The sequence below is a fragment of the Herpailurus yagouaroundi genome, unplaced genomic scaffold (assembly GCF_014898765.1).
Source record: "Herpailurus yagouaroundi ecotype Mexico unplaced genomic scaffold, PumYag 186, whole genome shotgun sequence".
Classification (NCBI taxonomy): domain Eukaryota; kingdom Metazoa; phylum Chordata; class Mammalia; order Carnivora; family Felidae; genus Herpailurus; species Herpailurus yagouaroundi.
Window position 1 is genome coordinate 31,035,628 of NW_024412417.1, and position 26,688 is coordinate 31,062,315.

Genomic DNA, 26,688 nt, shown 5'->3' on the forward strand with positions numbered 1-26,688 from the left:
ACTAAGCAGGCATCTCACTGTCCTGATTTTGGCTCAGTTTGTCTACATGCAAACTTTCTAGGGATTCACCATCGAGTTTATTTTCCATAGACGATTCTCCCGTGGGTTAGAAACACACTGATTGCCAATTAATATCCTTAGACTTGGAACAAGAGGTCGATTTGGGGACTCACAGAAATCATAGACTTACTGAGTTTTACATTTATAAAGTGATGGAGTTGCAAAAGCTTACAATTTTCCACTTCCAGCCAAATGTAAATTCTCTGTGAGCAACAATGACATCACCTCCTTCTCCCTCCTTCTCTCCCTCCTCCTCCTCCTCCTCTTCCCTTCTCTTGCTCCTTTTTACATCTCATATTGCCTCTGTGGGTGCCCAAAGGTTTTAGAGATAAAGGATTTTGCCATTCCTTTATCCTTAGGACAGCTTTCATGTACATGTACTCAAATAACATTCTCATTTCTATGGATTTATTTTCACATAAGAAAGAGGTTTACCTGACCATCTTCTATTCATTGTTAAAGATTCAGGGGCACCTGGGTGGCTCAGTTGGTTAAGTGTCCATATCTTGATTTTGACTCAGGTCATGATCTCACAGTTCATGAGTTTGAGCCCTATGTCAGGCTCTGCACTGGCAGTAGAGAGCTTGCTTGGGATTCTCTCTCTCTCTCTCTCTCTCTCTCTCTCTCTCTCTCTGCCTCTCTCCTGCTCATGCTCTCTCTCTGTCTCTCTCAAAATAAACAAAAAAAATTCAACTCATATTTCAGCTACACCAGAAAGCCATTTCTGAAGCCACACTTCAATGAAGTACCCTCATCCATGTTCTTTACAGCGGCATGTGGTGTGGTGATGAAAAGCACAGCTTCCAAATTCCACCTACATGGGTTCAAATCATGGATTTTCCCCTTTGGTCAAGATATTTAAGTTCTCTGGCCTTAGTTTGCTCATCTAAAAAAATAACAGATGAATGATGATAATAATAGTGTAACAGTTCCCTCTTAGGAGATGTATAAATTCAACATGCTTAACGGATATAAATATAATCTTTTATTACATATACCATATTGATGTTTATATAGTAAGTTATGTATTTGTATCAGTTTCTTAAATTAGAGCTTCTAGGACAGTGCTAGCCAACTGAAATGTAATGTGAGCCAAAAATTTGAGTCATATATATTAATTTTTTAGTAGCCGCATTTAAAAAAGTAAAATAAAGAGGTAAATTAATTTAGCAATATATTGAAACACAATACACCCAGAATAGTATTTCAAAAAGTAATCAAAATAAGCAATTAACATTTAATGTATTTTTTATTCTAGAAATCTGGTGTGTACATTGTACTTTTGGCACATTACAATATGGGCCCATCACATTTCAAATGCTAAGTTTTCACATGTGCCTAGTGGCTACTGTATTATGCACATGGTATCTACACACGTGTGCACATGTGTGTTTACCCAGGCCTAAAGGACAGGGACCACGCCACTCCATTTCTTTGTACTGCCAGCACAGAAAAAGAGGTCTTGTGGTAGAGAAGTACTTAAATACATATTTTTAATGATATGCTAAAATAATAAAACTTGAGAATAGGAGAGAATTTCATAAATATTAAGGATATGGATAGATTTAAATAAGGAAACACAGTGATTTGTGATCAACATATTGATGTATGGTTTCCATAAACTTAGAAATAAGAAACATTCTGGTGCATGTATAGTATTTTCCAGTAGAGGGCAGAGATCTAACCTGTAACTAGACAGTGACTGTTTAATGGTATAAGATAGCTTTTTCAGAGTGGTTTATTCATACCTAAACTTGAGAAAGAAAAAAACAGTGTGGTTTCTCACAAGCAAATGATTTCATGGCACTGACTGCCCAAACAACTTAGCCAATGGGTGTACAGGGGAGGGATAGAGCTGTATTTCTTTCTCTTTCTGGTTTAAGCTGTCTTAATAAATATCTAATTATTTAATAGATGGACTACTATATGTAGGGTTCACAAACTCCAATAGGATAGAAGTTCACACAGGAAGTTGATAAGTCTGCCCACATCCTTTTACTTAGAGATCATTTTTTAAGAGACCATTTCATGTGTTGTTCTCTAAATTCCATAAATAGTTTGACATAAACCACCTTGTCAGTGCCTCGGTATTGGCAAAGGATTTCTCAATTTCCACCGCTTTCTCCTATTTTCTACTCTCTCTTATTGTTCTTTGGCATTCCTTATAAAAGCACACAGAGGAAAATGAAAAATATATGGTATTCATATTTTATTTTATTTTGTTTTTAAATATTTTATTTATTTTTGAGAGACAGTGCAAGTTGGGGAAGGGCAGAGAGAGGGAGACAGGGGGTCCGAAGCGGCTCTGCGCGGACAGCAGCAAGCATCAGAGCCTGATGCGGGGTTCAAACTAACGAACCTTGAGATCCTGACCTGAACCAAAGTTGGATGTTCAACTGACTGAGCCACCCAGGCGCCCCTATGGGATTCATATTTTAAAGTTCCAAGACTTTTCTGGAACAAGCAGGCCACACCTTATGCATTTACATGAGTGTTGTTTCCCAAATTAGTCCTTCTAGAAAGCATTTTACATATTTTCACAGTATTGTTCTGATAAAGATATTTTTGTGACTTCTAATGGCACTGATTTCAGTCAGATTTCAAGCAACTCCAAAATACCAGTGATTTCATTAGTATGCCTTATTTTCTTTTCAAAACACTGCATTACTTTGTTAATAACACATATTCATTCACGACACGAAAGTGTGGATAACTTTTGCCTGTTTTCAAAATAATATTCACCTACAAAGAGAATTATTTTTCAAAGTTTTTAAAGGAAGTTCCTAAGAGATGTTGAGCAATCACAGTATTATTAGAATAAACCTTCAGTCTCCCAAAGGAACTATTCTGAATATGATCTCTTGCTTATGGTTCATGTGTCACCATACAAAATTTAGACTCACCTCCAAGTAACTTCAAGGTACAAGATACTCTGCAGATAATCTTCTTATTTGCAACTCGATACTGTCTTCTGACAAAACCTATGAAAAGTATATGACACAGAGAATGGAACCATAATATTTCATATACTGTTACCACATAATTTCTACACTGCTCATAACAGCAGAACTTGCTAGACTGTGAGGTCTTACATCAAGACTGAGTTCACCTCAATCTACCTGCAAATCCTCTCCTGCCTGGCTCTGTGAAGATGGCCTATATGTACCTCTACCCACTCTATTTCCACCCAAGCAAGAGCTTATTTTTGTATATTTCTTGTTCAGTTCAGTTCAAAATCCATTGCCTGAGCGCTCACTCTGCCAACTGGGACTCCAAACATGAATGTGATACTGTCCTTGAGCTCATGGAGCTTAAAGTTAGTTAAGGAGCCAGACACTTAAAGGGTTCATTTTAATTTCTCATAGTATTATGGTGGAGGGAGGCAGTAGTTTTTGTGAGAGGAGGTTATTTACTCACCAAATACTGATTATACATGCACTATGGGGCAAGTACTGATAACATGAGATGTCTGGATGGAGTTTAGCTCCTAGTTAAGGCTTACAGAGAAGTGGGACATGTTGCAGATCTTAGTCACCAAGGAGAAAAGAACTCATATGATTCCCCAGAGTTTTCTCAGTTTGGATTGATGTACATTTTACAAAAAGCCTTGTGTCTCTGAAAATTGCTGTTTCTCCTGGTCCAAAGTTCTTGTGAACAGTTTAAACTGCCAAGTAATTCCATATTGTATTCATTGGATACTGACCTCTTTTGCTCTGCCTGTTCTTTTTCCCCTCATCCTGCTGCACATGGTTCTATTTTGCTCATTTACATACCTGAATCCTACGCTCATCTAGTGCACAAAGATTCTTACAAGTGAGCTTTGACTTTTGTGGACCTTTGACCTTTATAGACTACATGCGTCAGCATACAAATGGCATTCTGTGTATGGGGAAGGAATATTAAAATTGTTTTCTGGCTGTTTGGCTATGAGTGTATCCCTCACAACCCAGAGATACAAATGGTCCTGTCTACATATGATTTTGCTTTCAAGAAGCACAATTTACATGGGGTGCCTGGGTGGCTCAGTTGGTTGAGCATCTGATTCTTGATTTCAGCTCAGCTCATGACCCCAGGGTCGTAGGATTGAGCCCCATGTCGGGCTCTGCTCTGAGCATGGAACCTGCTTAAGATTCTCTCTCTCTTCTCCCTCCGCCCCTCTACTCTGCTTACACGCACTTTCTCTCTCTCTCTCTCTCTCTCTCTCTCTCTCTCTCTCTCAAATAAAAAAAAGCACAATTTATAAGCTAAAACCAAAAAAGGGCAAAAGAAATTCCAGGCACTACTTGTGTTCCTTGTGAGAAATTAAAACATATCTAATCCACAACCTCAGCAATGTTTCTCACATCTCATTTTGTTTTCCATCCACATTGTCACCCACAACACTTAAGAGACTCTCATTTATGACCCTCCTCACAACAACTACAGTCAGTATTTCTCTTCTAGTAAAAGCAACTTTTATTCTATCTCCAACTCTGGCTGCTCTTCCCTTCCCCCTACAGATCATACAGATTGACATAACCTTCCATCCACTGTTTTACTCATTTTTCAGCCTTGTTGGCTTTTACTCTGACTGCACGCACCATAAAAGAGTAACAGCTTGACTAACCAAGATTGAATCTTCTGGGTTAACGAGAGGGTTTGTGGGTTAGCAATAAGAGACCTCTCTTTTGAGGGCTAGAGTAGTCAAAAAGTTTGCAAATACTCCCATATTATTAATGTTCTTTCTTTATATGTGCATATTTATAGCTCTTACACACAATGAGATGAAACATTTTCTTAATCCAAAGTAAACTGAATCTAAGTTCTTCAAGCAAGCCATTGATTTCATGGTGGTTTTATATTAATAAACTCAGTGTAACTAGGTCTTATACTTTATTTACAGCTCCCATTGCCATAAATTGATGTCCAAAGGCTTCGAATCTTGTTTTTATTAAAATTAAAATCTGATGCTCTAGGAATGGGAGTTGTTAGATGTGGCTTTGCCCCCAACAATGCTTTCCAAATAATCTGTTGCAAATGTTGAAATAGGGTACCAGGGAGTAGTGTTCTGTAAGAATTTGGGCAATACAGATCTGTGTCTTGAATAACAAATCAGGACAATGACATGTACCGCTGGCTCCTATAGTCTTTAAGCTTCCTGATCTTCAGAAAAGGCTCTGGCTGTGTTTCAAGTTGGAAAGAGCCAGAAGGAAGAAAAACAAGTCCTCTTGTTGACTTGAACTTTGGTTTGTTTTCTAGGAAATGTGTTGTGTTATTTCACATTTTGCTTCATTTTCTCCCCTAATTTCCAAAACAACTATACTATAGTTTAAACCATAATTTGATGATGCTCTTGTGCTTTTTTCCTTTTTATTTGTATTAACTTGGTGACCCTTAATGGCTTCTAAGATACAGAGAAAGAACTTCATCTCATGCTTGTCAAGTAGAGTTCCTAGATATACAGTGACTCCTCAGAAAATATACAAAGATGGAAAATTCTGAGGGAAGTAAACTAGAATGAATTGAGGGCTTCCTATGTTCCAGGTATTGTGGTTGTTATTTTGATGCATTAATCTTCACTGGAACCTCACAACAATGCACTGAAATCATTTTATTCTTATTTTTTTAATGAAGCTCTTGATATTCAGAGACTATTTTTATTTGTCTGATATTATACCCCTAGTAAGTAGCACATTTGGGACTTTTGCATTTTTCCTGCTTTACTTTTAATTTCATGAAATACTTTGCCTATCTTCATGTATTTATTCATGAAAAATATATTTATTTTAAAATGTTGGAGCAAATAAAATAAAATAAAGTAAAATGTTGGAGTCAGTTGAGTACAGATAGGAACAAATTTTTACAATTACTGCCCTCAGACCTGTTGTGTGAGTTTTCTGCTCCCTGCCTCTGATAGTCACCTGCCTCAGGTAGTCACAGCTACTCAATCTCATCTTCAGTTTCCAATGAAACTCTGAGTTTCAAAATTTCTCCATCTCCCAGGTCAGACTGACCTTCAACTTCCACCGTTGAACAGTGGGAAAAGGGAATATGGTCTGTGCTTCATCTCCCACCCATCCACTTGCTTGCTCTTCCTGTCCTCCTTCAACCCCAGGGATGCTTCTGGATTCTCCAGGTTTAGGAAAGTAAAAATGGATGGAAGGATTGTACTGGTTTTGTTCTCCCTTAACGATTCAATGCCTTCTGTGTGCCAGATGCCAAAGATTCAGATGGCGGTGAAGACTGCAAAACGGGATAGTTCGTTAGATTGTTTTATTATAAAGAAAGACCTAGTTACTATGACCTTTTATTTAGAAAAGTCTGGAGAATAAATGTGAAATGACCCAGTTGAGAAATGGATTACAGTAGTAAGAAGGGAAAGTAATAAAGGAGGATTTCAATGGAGAAGACATTCAGAGAATTAGAATTGGTGAAAACACTCAAGTGAACTAAAAAAAAAAAAAAAGATTTATGAAATCCATGTAAGCATAGTGATACAAATAAAATGGAGAAGACATGTGAAGTCAATTCTGGGTTGACAAAAGAGATAAAGGAGATACAGACTGAAAGACCATCTGTCTTTCATTTCCCAAGTACATGTTCATTGAAATTCTCATTCACAACATATGACGATTTGATGCAGGATTCTGTAATTGCTCAGACTCTATAAAGAGTTTTGGAATCAAGAAATAATAGGCAAACTCACAATGGGGCTTGTGTGTTGAAGGGTAAGGAAGGAATATGAAGAAAAATAATGAATATGTGCTTTCCTTTAGAAAAAATATATAGTAAGGTTTACAAACCTATGGAAATTTAGTTTCTGAAGAGAGCTTCCCAATTTCCCATCACACTGAAGTTTAGGTAACTTTTCCTTTGAGAGCATCAGCATGTCAATTGCTTATTGTGTTGTGGCTTATTGTGTGGTCTACTTGCTTCTTGGAATCAGACCTGAAAACTTTTATCTCTGATCATATTTATCCAAAAATTATTCTTGAGTGGCTTCAGGTTTCACTGTAAGTGTTCACATAAGGAGTGTAAGTGGTATTTTTCTAGTGATTGTAAAGAACATCATGAAAAATTAAATTTCTAAAAAACTGTTTATAACAGAGTATCTGTTTAGGTACCAGAGCCTGTGGCAGCAGAAAGGCTCACAAACTACAGTGTGAATATACTGCACTAATCTTGTTTTTTAAATTATTCAGATTTAAATATATCATAATTTTTAGATATCAATCCTCAGCCTTTGTGCTTTAAGTTTCAATAATAATAACAATAACAATAACAATCAGAATCAGAATCCATTGACTTTTTTCTCCAGTAGTTCAAAGGACATTAGTTGCCTTAAACATGAAATGCTCATTTACAGACATTCTCTCTCTCTCTCTCTTTTTCTTTCTCTCTCACACCCACCCCCCCAACACACACACACACACACACACACACACACACACACACACTCACACACACTCGCATAACACACTACTGTTCACATCTCTGTAACTGCTATGTAGGGACTGTCTTATCCCACAATATAATAATCTTTAGGACACTTTCTAAATAAGAAAGTCTTCCCAAATGCGTATATTTGAAAACAAGTATACATTCTCAATACCTGGCCAGGGACAGAATTAAGTCACAATATGAGGCAGTAGGGGGTGTGTTGGTCCTGTTAAGGGAGGAAGGGGACTATATGCCAAAAGAGTTGCAGAATGTAGCCAGTATGCACCAGCAGGAGTTGGGGGAGGACAACAGGAGTAGATTCTGAGGATGTTTAATCAGGGGCTGGAATGTAAGATCGAATAAGAGAGATTTTGTCAATTTGAGAACACTCTCCTGATACGCAGAATTTAACGTCTTGGCAAAAATATCAGGAGATGACTCCTGATGACTCCTAGAAGAACGGAGAGAACTATATTCAGAATTGCTGTCGCAGATGATGGAAGATCGTATCGATATTCTCAAAGATGTGGACATGCCAAAGTGGACATTCCATGTAAGGCTGGAGAACTCACCAGAGGACTATGTCCCATGGGAAGACAAAGAGGATACACCATTTACCAAAATAATAAAAAATAAGAAACTGCTGAGTGAGGCACCAAAATAATTTAGAAGATCAATGGTAGCCCTGGACTGATAATAGGTGATGCTGTTTTAGAACTGGGTTCTGTAATGCAGGGCAGTTGATAGACCCCAAAACGACAGAGGCCAGATGGTTTTGCTTATCTGTCAGAAGCCACGTAGATAATATCATATGGATAGCAGGGATGTCTGACCATGAAGAGCTATAAAAATAATTTATCGAATTTGGCATCTCCACCATAGATTGGTGGTCAACAAGATTACTACTTAATAGGTACAGTCATAAGAAAACAGAGAGGGATGATCAGAATAAGGGCAATGGCCCTAATAAAAACCCAGGCCTTTTGCCCAGTTTTTGGAACTGAGCCTGTTTTGGGACTCAAAACCAAAATTTGATCGAAAGAGAAATTGGATCTATTACTACAGCAGGATTTGGCAAACTCAGGTCTTGATGTAATCCTCATTCCATTCTTTGGGAGTAGCTCTGATGTTCAGTGTTCTCCCTGGCCCTTGGTTATGCCCTCTGGGAGATTCTTACCAGCCCATTATCCCCCATGATGACATCTGAAGAAGGTGTGGGGATCACGTCCTAATTGAGGGGTATACCACTTCCAAAGTTCATTTCTAATCGGAACAAGTGTGGAGTCTGAAAGTTGATTTAAGGCTTTAAAACGTTTTTATCTTTATCCTAAGCTCTTTTTCGGTGGCAGTACAATTTGAAAGTTTATAATAAGTTTCCATTTGTTTACAGACAAATTCATGTGCTAATAACCACACTCATGTTATTGTTATTTTAGATTTGTTATTTTATTTGTTCTCGAATCTGCTGTCTTTTCTTCCTTCTCCTTATGATTCTTTTTCAAATTTAATGATGGCTATTTTGAAGTTCCTTGGAATAACATACTTCGGTAGAAAAACCACATGTCTAAGCTTTTCTTTATTTCCAGTTTGAATGTTAATGAGAACTTTTGTTCTAAATCCTTTATAGACCTGTATCTGGTCACTTGGTGTGGTAGATAGAAAAATGTTCCCTCCTCCCCAAAGATGCCTATGTTCCAAAACCTACCAATATGTTATGTGACATAGCAAAAGGGACTTTGAAAGTGTGATTACATTAAGGACTTGAGATGGAGAGATTGTCCTGGATTATCCAGATGAGCCCAATGAAATCAAGGGGTCCTTATAGGAGGAGGCATCAGAATCAGGGTCGGAGAAGATTTGCCATCAGAAGCAGAAGTCAGAGTGATATGAGGACAGGAGTCAAGGGATATGGGCAGCACCTAAATGCTAGAAAATTCGGGGTCTTTTACCAAATTCTTACTTCTTAAACACTTCAGTCTGGAAATGACATATGACATTTCCATTTCCATTCAATAGGTGATACTAGTCCCATGCCATCCAGAGATCTAAAAACAGACTGAGAATTGTAGAACTGTGGCCAGAAAGAAGAGTGAATAGATTTTACTGAACATATCGAAGAAGTTCCCGTCACAGTCAGGCAAGGTCTTCTTGTGGAAGTGGTTTTCACCCTGCAATCTGAGTAGGAAACAACCAGATACATAGGAAAGGGGCTGTTTGATTTTGAACCACTTAATAAATGTAAATTAAATGAATGCATGGATGGAAGAGAAGACACTGGGCAGAAATGAGTGTAGCAGTTTGAGACACAGAAGATCCTCGTGGGTGAAATTAAGTGAATAAGGTAAAAAGTATTTGATGGTGAGGATTGAAAAAAGGCAGGGGCCAAAATCATACCTGATTTTGTAGATGCTGTTAATTTTAAGTTAGTTATATGTGTGATGAGATTCACTGAAGGATATTAAGAGTGGGGGCGGTACCAATGGTTTGCATGATTGGAAGCTGCTTACAGTACAGTGTGAAACAATGAATGGACAGAGGTATAGTGAATACAAGACACATTTGAGATCGTCATAGTAGTTTTGGTAGGAGAAGAGGCAATGACATTTTGATTTAAAGAAACCGAAGCGAATTTGTGATACATTTTGGAATTGGTTTCTCTCCTTGGAGTCATTCTCTCTTCTAGTTTGAAATCATATACACACACATGCACACACACACAGACACAGACACACCACAGAACTTTCTTTCTTTTCATCACTATCACTGATAAAATATTACTTAATATTTTTATTCCAAAGGAACACCTGCTGGTGGAAACATAAACGTGGCAAATGTACATTAAATTTAAACTCAGAAGGGTAGAGGGACTGTAAGGAGACTGGGCACCTATTTGAGCTGACTGAATTACAATGTGTTGAGAAGAATTCCACGCCAAATCTGAGTCACAAAGGCTGCCAATGACTGACCTTCTCTGTCGACTATGGGCACAGAGAAAAAAGAAAGGAGAGGTGACCTATGTGCCACATACTCATGTTAATATACTAGGTATGAGGCAAAAGTCCTATTTCCACTCTGCCTCCATTTTTAGATTGGGGAAGGCGGAAAAGGCACAAAAAGAGAAAGAACATGCCAAGAGGGGCCACTCAGGCCCTTGCAGCAGATGTTCTACAACAGGGAATTATAAAGGAAACATTAGCATAAGAGGGATACAATATATGTCTCGTGATTGCAAAACCATACTGAATTCCCTGTTCGTTTAAGTCATGTTTCACATCTGGTCCATATGTGTAATTGGAAATCTCAGAATTGCGTTTTCATGAAGGAAGATAAAGATGCCAAATGCTTTACAGAGAGGATTTATTTGTTTGTGAGTAATACACATGGAAATGTGACAAAGGGAAAGCTATGCCTGGAGCTGGGATTTAGCACTACTAAGTGAGAGAAACACTTCCTTTGTAAGGAGGTATATGAGCAATTGAAAACTTTGACTCAATTTAGCATAAATTAATAAATGAAGACTGAAACAAAGCATAGATGATGACATAAAGTCAATCTAGACTCTTCTAGGAACCTTTATTAAGACCACACACACACACACACACACACACACACACACACACACAAAACATGAGAGACAGTAAAGATAGAAAATCTAAATTACTAAAAGCACATTGCTCAAATTCAGGAGACAAATGCCTCCTTAACTCAACGCAGAACTTAATTGAATCTACATGATGCCCAAGCATCCAGATAGCCGGATAATTAGAGGTAAGGCTAGAGTAACTTGCTGAATGGTGGAATTTGTGACTTGTCATTTGGATGTTCTGACCCAATAATGAACAAACATTTTATTGCAGATGATAGTAATTTGGCGTCAACATGTTATGTAAAAAACATCAAAAAGATTACTTTGTATACAACAAATATATCCTTTTGCAGCCTAGCTTTCATCCTTACAATTGTCAACAGTTCGGACATTTTCCACTATGAACATTTTGTTATCTTCATTGTTTCCTTGCCTTGAACAGGCAGGTGAAGCAAAACCATACTCTTATTCACTGGCCATAGGGTGTTCCTTGTGAGGGTCCCAGAAGAGGCAGGGGCTCTTACAATGTGCTTCCCCCAACCAAATATCTATGGCTCTGGCCAAACTGTTTGTTTTCACAGAGCCTCAGTTTTCTTCTCTTATGCATTAAACACATTAGAATTAAGAACTACAAGAGGAATATTTTGACTGCAAATAAGAGAAACTGAAGTAATAGAAGACTAAGCAAATACGCGTTTATTTTTCTTACATAATAAGTAGTCTGGAGATTAGCAGTCCAACACAGGGCTAGTGGTTCCATGACCCTCTCCTAGACTAAGATTTGTGCTCCACTACTCCTAGCTGTTTGCTTTCACGTCATGGTCATAATGGCAGCATTAGTTCCAAACGTCGTGTGTGCCCTCAAGGTGGCAACAGGAATGACAAATGGTGTTGCCTTCTGTGGAGGCTCCTTACATTAGGAATACATAACTTTAAAAAAGAAAACCTTATCAGGGACTTTGTCTCACTTGTATCTAACCAAAAACACGTCACATGATCGCCTCTAGCTGAAAAAGGGAATGTAAAAGCAAATACAGATGTGGGTACATTTTCATTCCCAACCCAGAGTTTCCTACTAGCAACGGGAAAACGGGGAGTGACCAGTTCAGAGGTATCTGTTTGTCTTGTAGGGATTCCTGAGGCCCCTTTCAGATTCAAAACTCTGTGATGGAGAAAGTTAGGATAGATAAGGTTCCATGGAATTGCCAAGCTGGTGTTGGAGATCTTTGTCCAGTTCCTATGACTGTTTGGAGGGTGGCCTGTAACTGAGAAGAACCCTTTGGATCTTCCCATTTATGATTACAAAATCTAACTTCCACCAAAAAAAAAAAAAAAAAAATTACGTGATTAAAAGAATTTTTAAATCTTTTTCTGAATTAATAGAATGAATTCTATTAATGAATTCTGAATTAATAGAATAGAATTCAGATTTCTGAGTTAACAGAATGAAAGAAGCTCACATTGATACAGGGAATGTCAGGGCATTCATCCATTCACTCAACCAATATTTATAGAACATTTACTATATGCTATATGACAGGCACTATTCTAGTCTGAGGAGGTAATAGCAATGAACAACGTGGAACAAATTCTTGCCTTCATGAAGTTCTTATTTTAGTGAAGATACAGAAGTGAAAAGTAATGTATGTTTCATTCAGATAGAGCAATGGGAGAGGAAGTCATTAGGTGGGGTGGGGTGGGTGCAATTTAAGATAGGGCATTCAGCAAAGGCATTTCCTTTGAACTATGGACCAATGTTACTTTCCTCTGGTTAATCCCATTTTCTTGACTCCTTCTTCAACAAAATCCTTTGTATGAGGTATCCCCCTTCAGATAATGGAGGAACTCATCATTTCCTCCGTAATTCTTAGTGAATTAGGGGCAAAAAAATTGTGTGAAATTTGATACATATTGACTTTGAGGGACACTCTTAAGGAAAAAAAATACAATTACAATTAGAAAATTAGATATAAATGCAAATACTTATTTATACTAGGAAAAAATAGAGCAACTTAAAAATTTTAAAAAGCTGACCAATTCCCAAAACATCTCAAAATCCAGAAAAGTAACAATATTTCTATTAACCAATTGATCAATTCCTTCTATAATCATTTCCTCTAAATTGTTATGGCTACATGGTTGTAGTTAATTTGACATAACTCAACAACTTTGAAAAAAAATTCTATAAAGAAAATGAGAGAGATAATTTAGCCTTGCCTTTGGCATAAGAGATTGATTTTTTTAAATGTATATTTAGAATGCATGGGTCATATAAGCTCTCACAAAATGTATTTTAGTTTCACTTTAAGTTATAAATTGTGCTGCACATATGAAAAATTTTATTATGAACACTAAAAGAGAAGAAGTAGAGTAGAGAGCTTTAACTTGATTAGTTAAGGATTAACTAAATCTTCTCCACACAAATTTATACACTTGATAATTTGAAGAATTTTCTACAGAATACACTTGATATCAATGCTTGATAATTTGAAGAATTTTCCACAGACTAGCTTCTGGATCAGGACATTTCCATTTCTCCTCCCATTCCTAACCCACTTCTGGTGCCTGGTGCCATGGGGCATATTAATATATGTCTATATTAACACATAACCATTATCCATATTAACATTATCTAACAGATAAACATTAGTGGTCCAACTTCTGGCCCTGCACATCTGTGTCATAATGAGCCAATCCCATACGGGACAGCCAGCAAGAAATATATCTATAAGTGATGTTTCAAAAATCACATAATTCTATTCCACCAAACCCAACTCAGTTTCCCATTAGTGATATCTCACAAATGCTGACTCCCACTCCAATGTCCCTTGATATAAGGGGAATAGAGGTAGAGGGGAAAAGCAGTAGAGGTCTACTGATCTTATGATTTTTTTCACTGAGCAGAGCCTTTCTATTGTGCTTATTTCAGACAGCAGAAAGTGATATCTCCATCTCTTTGGAGAGAGAGAGAGCTCTGGAAAAACTTAATATATCTGATTTAAATCTTGTAGGGGCTCCATGTGATACATACCTGACTCACTGGCATTCATGTCACCCTCTGGTGAAGAGATGAACATTCCATCCATATTCTCTTGCCCTGGTCATTGAATAGAAAACAACCAATATCAATAAAGCAAGTTACTTTCCATTTTTTATAAATTAGAACATCTAAAGATGTTATAGATTAGAACAGCTAAAGATGTTAAAAAACAGAAATTTGAAATCAACTGGCTTAAAATTATAAAGAATTTTATTGGAACATATATCTGAAAAGTAAGGACACAAGGTGGCACAGTTTATTTGTATCAACTCCAGTTGTCAGTGACTCTCTTGGCTCTACCCTCTTTTGTATGTGGCTTCAATTTCAGCCAATATCCTTCATGGTAGGAAAATTACAGAAGCTTCAAGTCTTACATCCCCAGATTGTCTAATCTCAGAGAAGAGAGAGCTTCTGTTAGGTCTTGTACTTATATTGTCACTGTATCCAGAGAAATATTTTGAATTAATTTTTTTAACTTAAAAAAATTTTTATTTTTGAGAGAGAGAGAGAGAGGACAAGCAGGGGAGGGGCAAAGAGAGAGGGAGACACAGAATCCGAAGCAGGCTCCAGGCTGTGAGCTGTGAGCTGTGTGTGTCTGCTGTGAGCAGAGCCTGACATGGGGCTCGAACTCACAAACCATGAGATCATGACCTGAGCCGAAGTCGGAAGCTTAACTGACTGAGCCACCCAGGTGCCCTTGAACTAATTTTCATAGGCCTGGGACAGGCTGATTCCCCCAACAGATACTTGAGGAAAGGGGGATTACAAACTCAATTCCTCAGCTGGGCCAGGCTGTTTATGTCTGAGCGTTTCCCATGTTAGCTTCACAGAAGTGACAACTGAAATAGAATCTGGAGCTGGAAACCAGCCCCTACGTTTTCATAGAACATTCCCAGGTGACAAGTACTTTCACATACACATACAACTTCCTTGAGGCAAATTTTCTATATGCATTTAAAAAGCTGAAAATTTAGATACTCTAATCTCCCATAACTATGTGGATCTCTTCATGGAAGACTTAAAATGTTTTCCGGTTATATCAGTTTGAACAATGGACTAAAATAAAAGAGAGTATGAAATGGCTTAAAAGAGGAAAGCGGAAGCAGGACATTTATGGCCAAGCCTTGGTTGTATCTCTAGCTGTCTTATCTGCACAAGTCATACAGCTTACCTTCACCATCTAAAAACAAGAAGTAAGAAACTGCACTATGAAATCTGTAAGTTTCTAAAACTGGAGAAACACACATAACAATGTTGACTTCCTTTTTATGGGAATGTAGAGTGTGGTTGAGAAGGAAGGGAATCAGGAAATACAGGAAGGATGGTGTATAAATAAGATTTTTAAATCCTTATGTACAACTTCCATTCTCCTCCTGTTTGTGAGGCCCAGGCTGGTAGACCCCATCAGTATAGATCACCCAGCTCAGAGGTGGTTCTCAGAAAGCCTCACCCGGAGAGTTACTCTGCCTGTAGCTAAAAAATGAGAGCAAAATCGCATCCATATAGACCGCCAAGGATTAAAATACGGAGAAGGATACATCAAAATTACAAAGGTTTAGCAACTCCTCATTTCCTGCTCTCCCTAGTCTCTGGCAACACCATTCTGCTCTTTGTTTCTATGAATTTGACTGTCCTAGATACCTCATCTATGTGGACCACAGTATTTGCCTTTCAGTGACAGTCTTTTTTTTTCACCTAGCACAATGGCCTCAAGATTCATCCATATTGTCATATTATAGGATTTCTTTCTTTCCTTTTTTAAGGCTGCATGGTATTTCACTAATATATACCACTGCGTGTATAAACAACAATTCTGTATTGTATGCTTGTACACTTAAAACTCTGTTGAGAGGGCAGATATTACATTGAGCATTCTTATAAAAATATGTTCTCAGGAAAAAAGTAACATTGTTTTAATGAGACATTATAAGCTGGATAGATGAGGAATGGTAAAGCAGAGCAAAGCTGAGTAAAGCTGAGCTTGCTCAGCTAGGCTGAGCAAATGCAGTGGCATTTTGAATGGGCATTTCAAATCCATTTAGCACCTTGGGACATGGTATTATTTTGTAAATGAGAAAAATAGAGGGGTTAGTGTAGTCAGTGCTTAATTGGAATATTTTAATAGTTTGAATCATATTTTGTTTTTAATAGCATATCTTTCGAGAGGTGTGCAGAGGAATTTTCTACTGATTTTAATAAGGAAATTCATTTATGTTGGGTTTATAATAGGCATGCCTCCCCCCAAATACAGTAAAAAGCAATAATCATCTGTATAATTTTTAGACATTATATTAGAGAAAAACATTTGTTGAGTGATATGCACAGAGTCTAATCTTTGCTAATATTTTTGCTTATGGTAGGAATACAATAGGAAAAGATAGATGTATTTTTAAAAATTTTAACAGAGGCTTTTGCCTGCACACATTAAGCCATTTTAAAAGTGTGAAACCTGGGCTGCCTGGGTGGCTCAGTCAGTTGAGCGTCTCTTGATTTCGGCTCAAGTCAAGACTCCAGGGTCTTGGTATCAAGCCCTAAGTTGGGTCCCATACTGAGCACAGAGCCTGCTTAAGATTCTTTCTCTCTCTCCCTCTGCCCCTCTCCCTTACTCACACACACTCTCTCTCTAAGATAAACTTAAAAAATAAATAAAATTACTCCTACTTAAAAAAAAGGTAAAAGTGTGAAATCTAATCAATCACTAAATATTTTGTAATCTTCCTATAAATTACATGTTTTGCTGAATTAGGCACATTTCCCCCCAAATTTCAGTTTTTGAAATTAATTTTTAAATATTTATTTATTTATTTATTTATTGTTTATTTATTTAATATATGAAATTTATTGTCAAATTGGTTTCCATACAACATCCAGTGCTCATCCCAAAAGATGCCCTCTTCAATGAATTTTTAAATTTTAAATGGAGCCTTCGGAATCATACATTAAGAGAGAAACATCACATTTTGCTAAACTTGTACTATTAGTCACGGAGTGAAAATTTTAGATTTAGACATTTGGTTTCTACTTGTCTGGTTGGTAGGGAACTCATTCATTAGCTCCTTTCATGTTTTTTATCAGTTACCTGAACAGCTGAAAAATATGAGAATGGCAGATTTTCTTCTAATTGTAATAGACTAGAATTCAATGAGATAATTCACATATGATAGCTTGGGGTTATGTGTGTTTAAATCGGTGTTGTGGAGGATGGAAAGTTAAGTCCAGGTGTGTGAACCTCCAGGCTACTGGAGACAAGAGGCAGTGGTAGGGAGGCTGACCTGGCAAAGTAGTGTATCTGACACATAGGGAGGAGATTATCTCTTGTTTGAAAAATTACTTATAGTAGTTAAATATTTTATATTCAGTAAATGAGTAAAAGGTGTTATTTTCATAATGAAGATTAAGGGAAAAATTTAACAAAAATGTTTGAGAATTACTAAATAGTCTGTTAAAACCACTCTAGGTTAATAGGCTCAAAAATAAAATATTATTAACAAATTTCTGGTAGCTTTTCCTCGATATCACCATAAAGACATTCCTCTGTCACTTGCCTCGGCATGGAGGGTTTATTTCTTCTACATCTCTCTCCCACCATATTAGCAAGTTGCACTGGATGAAAATTGTGTTGGGCAAGAGAGTCATTAACCTCCTAGGGAGAACAAGTGCCCACCCACAGCAGAGTGGAAAAAAGTCAAATTGTGGAGTCAGAAAACTCTGGGTCAATATCACAAATCCACAATCACAATTTTATTGTGCTATCTTGGGTGAGTTACTGTCTACAAATTTTTAATTCAATATTAAAATAAGTTTGATAACCAAATCAAAGGTAATTTTTTGAGGATCCATGAGAAAACTACTTGAAAAGAGGTATATGGAAGATCTATTTTCTTTGAAGCTTAAAAACGCATAATTATATTATCAGTAATAACAACAGTAATAGTATTATTACAGTAATAGAATAGCAATAAGAAGAGTAGTAATGATAATTCTTGTTCTCCATAGTTAAAGTCACCCTTGACAATGACTGTTTGGGAATGGAAAAAATCATAAGAATAAACCAGTTAATCATGAAACTATGAAGCAAATATGCAGTCTTTATTCTTGAGGTAGCCTTCAAGCAGCAAAGTAATCCATATTCTGGTACTCTGAAGTGAAATGTTAAATATCCTCTTCAAGAATATAATCTATTTCATTAATGTAAACAGAACCAGGGAGGATTACAGTTTTTTCCTAAATATTATTTTCTTTATTATCAAATACTTGTTTTTGTTTGTTTTGGGGGAGAGATGCGTATGCATGTGTAAGAGACAAACTCAGGGCCGGTCTTTCCTTCAAGACAGAAAAAAAAAAAAAAAAAAAAAAAAAGGAATGCTGGAAGGCTCCAGGAACCAGACTGTTATGCCTCACACAGATTTAAGATCAAATTGCCCACTGTTTGAGATGTGTAATGGTGGCTCCTCCAATCGACTGTAAGATCCACAAGTACAAAGAACATGTTTGTTCTTTTTAAAAAAATTTTTTTAACGTTTATTTATTTTTGAGACAGAGAGAGACAGAGCATGAACGGGGGAGGGGCAGAGAGAGAGGGAGACACAGAATCCGAAGCAGGCTCCAGGCTCTGAGCCGTCAGCCCAGAGCCCGACGTGGGGCTCGAACTCACAGACCGTGAGATCGTGACCTGAGCTGAAGTCGGATGCTCAACCGACTGAGCCACCCAGGCGCCCCAAGAACATGTTTGTTCTTGTTTTATTTTGTTGTTATTGTTTATAATCCCAGAATACCTGCTATTTGGCACAATGGCTGGTACTGGAAATTATATCTGTTGAATAAATAGATGTCATAATTTCAAATGAGTGAATATCCACCGGTGAATATACCTTGAGTAAATAGATGTTGCCTTCTACATTCAGACCTGGAGCAAAACCGAGTTGCTCCTGAGCTTGCGGAAGAAAGTTCTCTCATTTGGGGCTAAGAAGAAGTTGAATCTGGACCCCAACTAATAGAAATGAAAAGTGGCTTTATTACTGGGAATTAGTTTGTCTTTAGCTCACAGAACCAGCAGGGGTTGGGATGGGCCTATGAGGGTGGATTTGGTCTTTATTTCTTAAGAATATTCATTTGTAGTAGCAAAGTGTTCAACTAATGAATTATTCATCTGCTTTATATATGTGTATGAAAGTAGATAACTATATAGTTATATACAGTATATCTACACAGAGTTATAGAATTAACTATGCTTCAACCAATAATCTTAAGATTAAAAAAAAATACAATAGCCTTGAATTAGTAGCAATTAACTGAAGGTATCAGTTTTTAGGTGCTTTTCGGAGAGTCAGACCAATTGGAGAGATGAGTGAAATACAGGAAAAAGTTACAGAGTGTAAACATAGTTTTGAGGGGAAATATCAGAAGCTGCTCCAGGAGAGGAGCCTGGAAGGATAGAGGTTTGTATTTACTAAAGTTTAAGTATGTGTGAAAGGAAAATGTCACCTTGTTTCTAAATACAGGCTGGTGAGATCTGAGGATGCATCCATGGCATACATGGCGTTCCTAGAAAGACAGTGCCTGGCATGTAGCAGATCCTTCTATGGTGGTCATCATTGCCACTATTACTTTGTTTGTAATTATTAGTCTGATTGGTGTTATTATTTTTATGACTATTACTCTGATTCACCTTGTGTCTGGCCAGATAATACGTATAAAAGCACTTATTCAATATCCTGCACTTTTGTTGTTGTGATAGATGCTAAAGTTTGATAACACCTACAGTAAAACATGTAAATTCAGCCTTCCAGATAAGATACATTCAGAAAAGATGTCATCAGCAAAGAAATAAAACAAATAATAAAAGAGAAGTTTATTTACTACTACATGCTAGGGATGCTCATTCTGTTTCACCTAGTGCTCTTAAGTCATGACAAGTTCTGGAAAGATGCGGTCATGGGCTCCCAGAGAGAAGTCATCTTGTCTCCAGTTGAGGCTAAGACAAAAATCAGAAGATTTATCATAGCAGTTTTGCAGCCCACAGAACCTAAGGTTGAATGGACACTTATAGAGTGAGAAATGAGAGGCAGGACATGGATTTCAGGTCTTACTGTTTTGCCAAAGAAAACAAATGTCATTTCACTTCTTCTTCTTCTTCTTCTTCTTCGTGTGTGTGTGTGTGTGTGTGTGTGTGTGTGTGTGTGTGTGTCTGTGTGTGTGTCTGTTTTAACAGAGATATAAACAATTGTAAGGAAGCTGTTATTGCTGCGAAGGGATCCAGATAGTGAAAATTCATGGAAAAATGAGGCATCTTTTTCAAGGTCCATAAATTTCCAATTCCTTCCCCAAGAGTTGAGAACAAGTGTGCTTCTTCAATGTGCAGGGTGTCCTAATTAGGAAATGAGCTAACAATTTCCTTTTGAGTAGCCCTCTGTGTTGCTGACTATCTGAAGCAGAAATGTTCAGAGAGGCCAAATCTGTGCTCATGTACAATGTGGAATGACAACACAGGAGACAATATTTTGGCCAATAAATTCAGGCCAAACCATTTTTTTGGATGAATTATGCAAAGAGAATATAAATCTTCTGTTTTCCTTATATGTCGAGCCAGCATTCCTTGAAGAGAAGTATTTTATATCTTTCTTTTAAATCATAAACTTGTCAATGGAAAGGAGGAAGGGACTCTAGAGATATAAAGCTTAATATCTTTTCTCTCAGAAGATGTAATTAAAGGCTTATTAAGTGGTTTTTCCAAAGTCTTGTTTATGCTTATTACCGTCCTAGTATAAAAGGGAAAGATGAATTGACTTTCATAAGGAATGTTTTAGGAACAGCAAAACCCAAAACTGTAAGCTTTAGTTCATGTTTCCAAATGGAAAATGTATTCTTCTCTGGTTACTGAACAGGTGCTCACCATAAATGCTTACTACAAGCTAAAGAAATTACTTATATGGAACTGGAAATGGAAAAAGTGAGCTTAAGTATAAACCTTCAACTCTGAAGTAATTAAGCGGTGGGAAAAATTTTAAAGGTAATCAAATTAGAAATTTGTATAAGCAATCTGGAGAATAGTGAGCTTCGAAATGGGAAGGGTTTACTTAAGTAGTTAGTATGTGGAAAGTACACAATTTATAAACAGGTTAATGCAAATATCAAAAAAGGAAAAATGTGGCTTACCATAGGGTAAAGAGAAAACTGAGAGTATATTATTAATTTATTTATTCACTCACCAAATATATCTTGGCACGCATCAGTACTGAAGACTGCCCGAGGTTCTAGAAAAAAAAAATAGTGTGCCAAAATGAAGGAAAATAACATTTAGAATTAACATCTGGGGGAAAATAAGCTTTCATAGACTTCCACATCTACCCAGGACCCTGACTGTGAAAACAAAATCTGATGAACACAAGAAGATGTGTTGTATAAAGGCTGTCTGCCCTTCTCTTTTAAATTGGTGAACTTCAGGATATATTTTATTTGCAGTTTTTAGGGTTTTGTGATTCTAAGGATCTCAGAAGAATGGATAAATCAAAGCTAAAATCTAGACCAGATGCAAAGGACAAGTGCTGTTTTCTCTTGGCCTAATGTATTGAAAGCATGCTATCGGGGATCTTTGACCTATTTCTGTCAATTCAGAGAACACAACTATCATAGAGGAAAACCCTCTATTATGGATCCTTCATAGCTACCCGAATATACTCCACATTACCTTATGGTTACAGGATTCTTGATCTTCTTCTACCGTTGTGTTGATCTTATTGTTACCAGATGTTTGGCCCTGTGCCTCGGGTTACCCAGGTTCACTGGCCCAACAAACAAAACAAAATTGGAATCATATTGAGTACATACATTTGGTGAAATAATGATATGTAAGAGAAATGAGAAGGATAGTGCCAAAGGGAGAAAAATTGAAGTGCTGCCTTATGAGGGCAGAAACACAAATGCCAAGAACATTTAAGAACCAAACTCAGCATTCTAAAGAAAGCTTTAATGTGTGAGCAAATTCCAGTGGCTACCAGGACAAACTATACTTTTTATGTGATTCGCAAAGCTTTGTTTTAAGGCACTGGGAGAAGAACGGACTGCGTAAGCGATGAAATGCACATTCCCTTCACGTCCAAATACCCATTGCAATGATATTTGTCCCAGTGCGTCTGCATGAAATTAGATTTTTAATACATTTTTATATTTATGTTAGATTGATCTTGGCAGATGGTTTTTAGTAAGTCACAACATTCAGTAAATCATACCAAACAACTTACCTTGCAGCATAGACTTCACTGTTGCTCAAATAAACGATAGCTGTGTGTTTGGTTACTCAAGAGAAGGATTTTCAGACTGTCCGTGCCAGCCCTACTGACTGCTCTTCATCTGGCCTCTTGAATTCCTACCTCCTGAAAGATGACAGGTAGGCGCCATCAATGACATATGTGGGGTAATGGAAAAGAATGTGCCACTTGGAGCCAGACTACTACAGGTAGACTAATAGCCCTGCCATTTCCAAGCCGTAGGACTTTAGCCATAGGACTTCCAAGGCATAGGACCAATACCTCCTTTCAGTTCTAGTATTTTTATCTATGAAAAGGGGATTGTAATATACTCCTTATCTAACAAGGTAGGTGTGATGACTGAGTGAGAACATGTGTGGAAAAAACTTTGTAAATGGGGAAAGAGCTTACTACTGCAAACTGTTTGCAATGTGCAAAAATAACTTTTAAATTTGAAACTTGAAATCAAGTACATTTGACAGTGTACTATTAATATTTCAATAAGTGTTTCAGAGACATTTAAACACATCCTGTCACTTGCTTCAGTTTATTTTTGATTCCACTTGATTTGAGAGAAACTTGAATACTTGTTGTTATAATGCCCATTGAATTAAATATTCAGAAAATACCAGGGGCTAAGGACAAGTGTTAAGCTGCTCCATGTTTCCACTGAGATGAAATTCTGGGAGATACAATTTATAACAAAAGCCAGAATTATGGCCTTTGACTTCCCAATTACAGAGATAATCTTCTAGAACATAGAAAGGTGTTTAATCATTTGTGTGCATGCGTGTGTGTGTACACTTGCACTCGTGCGTGTAGCAAAAAACACATTATCTTAAATATACCATCTTAACTATTCTCAAGTATACAATTCAGTAGTGTTAAGTGTTGTCACATTGTCATGCAGATCTCTATAACTTTTTCATCTTGCAAAACTGAAACTGTATGTTTATGAAACACTGATTTTCCTTTTCCTCTCCCCACAGTCCTGTTTCTATGCTTCTGATTACTTTCGATACTTAATATGTGTGGAATCATATAGTATTTGCCCACTTGTAGCTAGCTTATTTTGTTTAGCATAATGTCCTCAAGGTCCATCCATATGTAACATGGAACAGTATTTCCTTCTATTTTAAAGCTACATAATATACCGTTGAATGTATATTCCACATTTTCTTTATCCATCCGCCCATGAACATTTGGTTTGTTTCAATCTCTTGGCTATTGGAATAATGCAGCAGTGAACATGGGTTGTGCAAATACCATTTTGAGATCCTGCTTTTAGTTCATTTGTTGCATCGTCTGCTAATTCTATTTTTAAAGGTTTGAGGAACCTCCATGATGCTTTTCATAAAGGCTACACCATTTCTTATTCTCACCAACAGTGCACAAGGATTCCAATTTCTCCACAACCTTGCCAACACATGTTATTTTCTGTTCTTTTGATAGTGGCCATCCTAATGGATGTAAGGTAATATCTCGTTTTGGTTTTGATTTGCATTACTGTTATGATTAGTAATGTTGAGCATCTATTCACATGCTTGTTATCATTTGTATATCTTCTTTGGAGAATTGCCTATTTAAATCCTTTGCCCATTTTTTAGATTGAGTTATTTAGTTTTTGTTTTTGTGGAGTTTTTGTCTGTTTGGGGTTTTTTGGAGTTTTGTTTTTGTTTTTTGCTTTTGTTTTGTTTTTGCTATTGAGTTGTATATGTTCCTTGTATATTTTGCGATATTAATCCGTTATCAAATATAAGATTTGCAAATATTTTCTCCCATTCCATAGGTTTATAGGTTAGCTTTTCACTCTATTGATTATTTCCTTTTAACAAAATTTTTTTAACGTTTATTTATTTTTGAGAGACAGAGACAGAGCACGAGTAGGGGAGGGGCAGAAAGAGAGGGAGACACAGAATCTGAAGCAGGTTCTAGGCTCTGAGTTGTCAGCAGAGAGCCCAACGCAGGGCTCGAACTCACAAACTGAGAGATCATGACCTGAGCTGAAGTCGGACACCTAACCAACTGAGTCATTCAGGTGCCCTCAATTGTTCCTTTTGATGTACAGATGTTTCTAAGTTTGATATTGTTAAAATATCCATACTACCCAAAGTTACCTACAGATTCAATGCATCCATATCAAAATTTCAATGGTGTTCTTTGCAAAATTAGAAAAAAATATCCTAAAATTCATATGGAATCTCAAGGGAGCCTGAATAGCCAAAATAATCTTGAAAAAGAACAAAGTTAAAGGCCTCACACTTCCTGATTTCAAAACATCTTATACAGTAATCAAGACAGTGTGGTTTTGGCATAAAGACAGATATATAAACCAATGGGACAGAATAGAGAGTCTACAAATAAACTCTTACATATATGGCCAAATGATTTTCGACAGAGTGACAAGACTACACAATGGTGAAAGCATGATCTCTTTGACAAATGGTGTTGAGAAAACTGGATATTCACATGCAAAAGAAAGAAGTTGGACCTTCACTTTATACTATACACAAAAATTAACCCAAAATGCATTAAAACCCTAAATATAAGACCTAAAACTATAAAAACCCTAGAAGAAAACAGAGGAAAGGTTTAGGACATCAGATTTGGCAATAATTGCTTGGATATGACACCAATAGCACAGGCAACAAAAGCAAAAACAGACAAATGGCACTATATCAAACTAATACACGTTTTAAATTCACAAAAGTACAGTGTCATGAAAATTATGGTATGAAACCTCCTAATATATCAAATAACCACAGTAGAATACACTCTAAATTACATAGTGGCCTGTTGGCAAAGCACTGGGGGAAATGTTGGCTTTGGCTAAGTGAAGTCAGAAGGGGTGGACATGACCTGAACCCATGTGTGATGGTGTAGAGACCCGAGACCATAAGATCCAAGTGAGGAGGTTGAAGTAATCGGATTTGGCTGGAGCACAGAAACATGTAAGTGGAAGAGACTGCAACCTGCCCTCCTTTCTAGGGGACGTCATATAGAGTTCTCATACCTTATCTCACAAATCATTACAGCCCAAAGTAAGTACACTTATTTCTGCTTAGTTCCTCTCTATCTTCATTTATGACACATAATATAAGATCTTTATTCATTTCCACATTTCATGAGTACTTGTTATATGGGAGAGGGCTAGGACTACACTGAGATATAAATTTTATAAAATCCATATTCCCTGTTGTCTATATTTTATTATATAAAAGCCTCTTTGAGTTCTTAAATCTAGTTCACTCGTAGATTTAGTGAGTTTCTGGTATCTATCAGGCCACATGAAAGGCACTGGGAGTACAAAGACAAATAAATTGAAGCTCTATTTATTTGTGTCCACAGATTCTCCTTACAATGTTTTATCTTTTCTCTGAGTCAGGCTCCATCCTCTGTTATATGGCCCTGTATGAGATGCAATGCTCTTCTCAGTGTCTTACAAATGGAATTTACTACACATATTTATATGTGTTAAATTCAATAGATACCCACAGAGCAACTCTATGTGTGAGGCATCAGTGCACACGAGACATGTGAAGGTAAAGAAGGTGTCACCTCTCCCCTTGAAATATGAAAGAAAGAAATGATGGCATAGGAGTTTCTAGGGCTTGTCTTCCAAGAAACATCATTTTAAACGGCTATCTGCATGTGAAAATACGATCAGGAGAGCCAAGGATTCCAAATGAGAGATTATGGCACCTGAAAAAAGCATAGAAGTAAGGAAAAAGACCCACTGAAGAGGGTAAGAAAGATAAATTCCCACTAGTCTCGTCACCCCTACCCCAAGCCCAGGCAGCCCAATGCAGAGAGATACTCCCTCCCAGTGGGAGGAGACTGGAACGGGCACCTGACTTTACCATGGATCCCAGAGCTGGCCTGTCCCAGCACCAGGCTAACTCCTGTAGCCCGAGGTGGCTCCCTGCAGACTCCTGCAAAACCAGACTTCCGTCACCCAGTGCTTTCTGTCTCCAGTAGCATCAGGCAGCTTCTGGGACCCCAGTGATTCCTGCAAACGCACACCCCCAGTTCACACTAGCACCTGCTGTCTCCAGTGGCCCCAGACAACTTTAACAGCCCAGATGGCTCCTATGGCACCAAGCTCCCAGTAGGCTCCTGTGAATCCAGGCTCCCCGGCAGTGACTGCCAACCGCAGTGGTCCCAGGAGGATCCTTTAGCTTTCTCAGCTCCAGGCTCCCAGAAGCCCTCATGAACCTAGGCTCTCAACCCATCAGGGCACTAGACACCTTTAGTAGCCCCAGGAGTCTGGTGAAGCCCCAGGCAGCTTTGTGGGGAATCAGCTTAGAAATTCTCTGAGCTGGCACCAATGGGTTAAC

The 26,688-nt window shown here is 37.5% G+C and overlaps 1 long non-coding RNA gene across 1 annotated transcript in view; it reads right to left on the bottom strand.

Annotated features, from left to right (window-relative positions):
• Positions 1-2,795: 2,795 nt before the first annotated feature.
• Positions 2,796-26,688, bottom strand: part of LOC121043209 (uncharacterized) — a 113,533-nt gene continuing 89,640 nt past the window's right edge. The window contains exons 2-6 of the long non-coding RNA XR_005796729.1: positions 22,346-22,477; positions 21,793-21,886; positions 21,314-21,358; positions 14,097-14,162; positions 2,796-3,041 (exon numbers count right to left, since the gene is read on the bottom strand). This is a non-coding gene — a long non-coding RNA (uncharacterized LOC121043209). The remainder of the gene's footprint in view (positions 3,042-14,096; positions 14,163-21,313; positions 21,359-21,792; positions 21,887-22,345; positions 22,478-26,688) is intronic.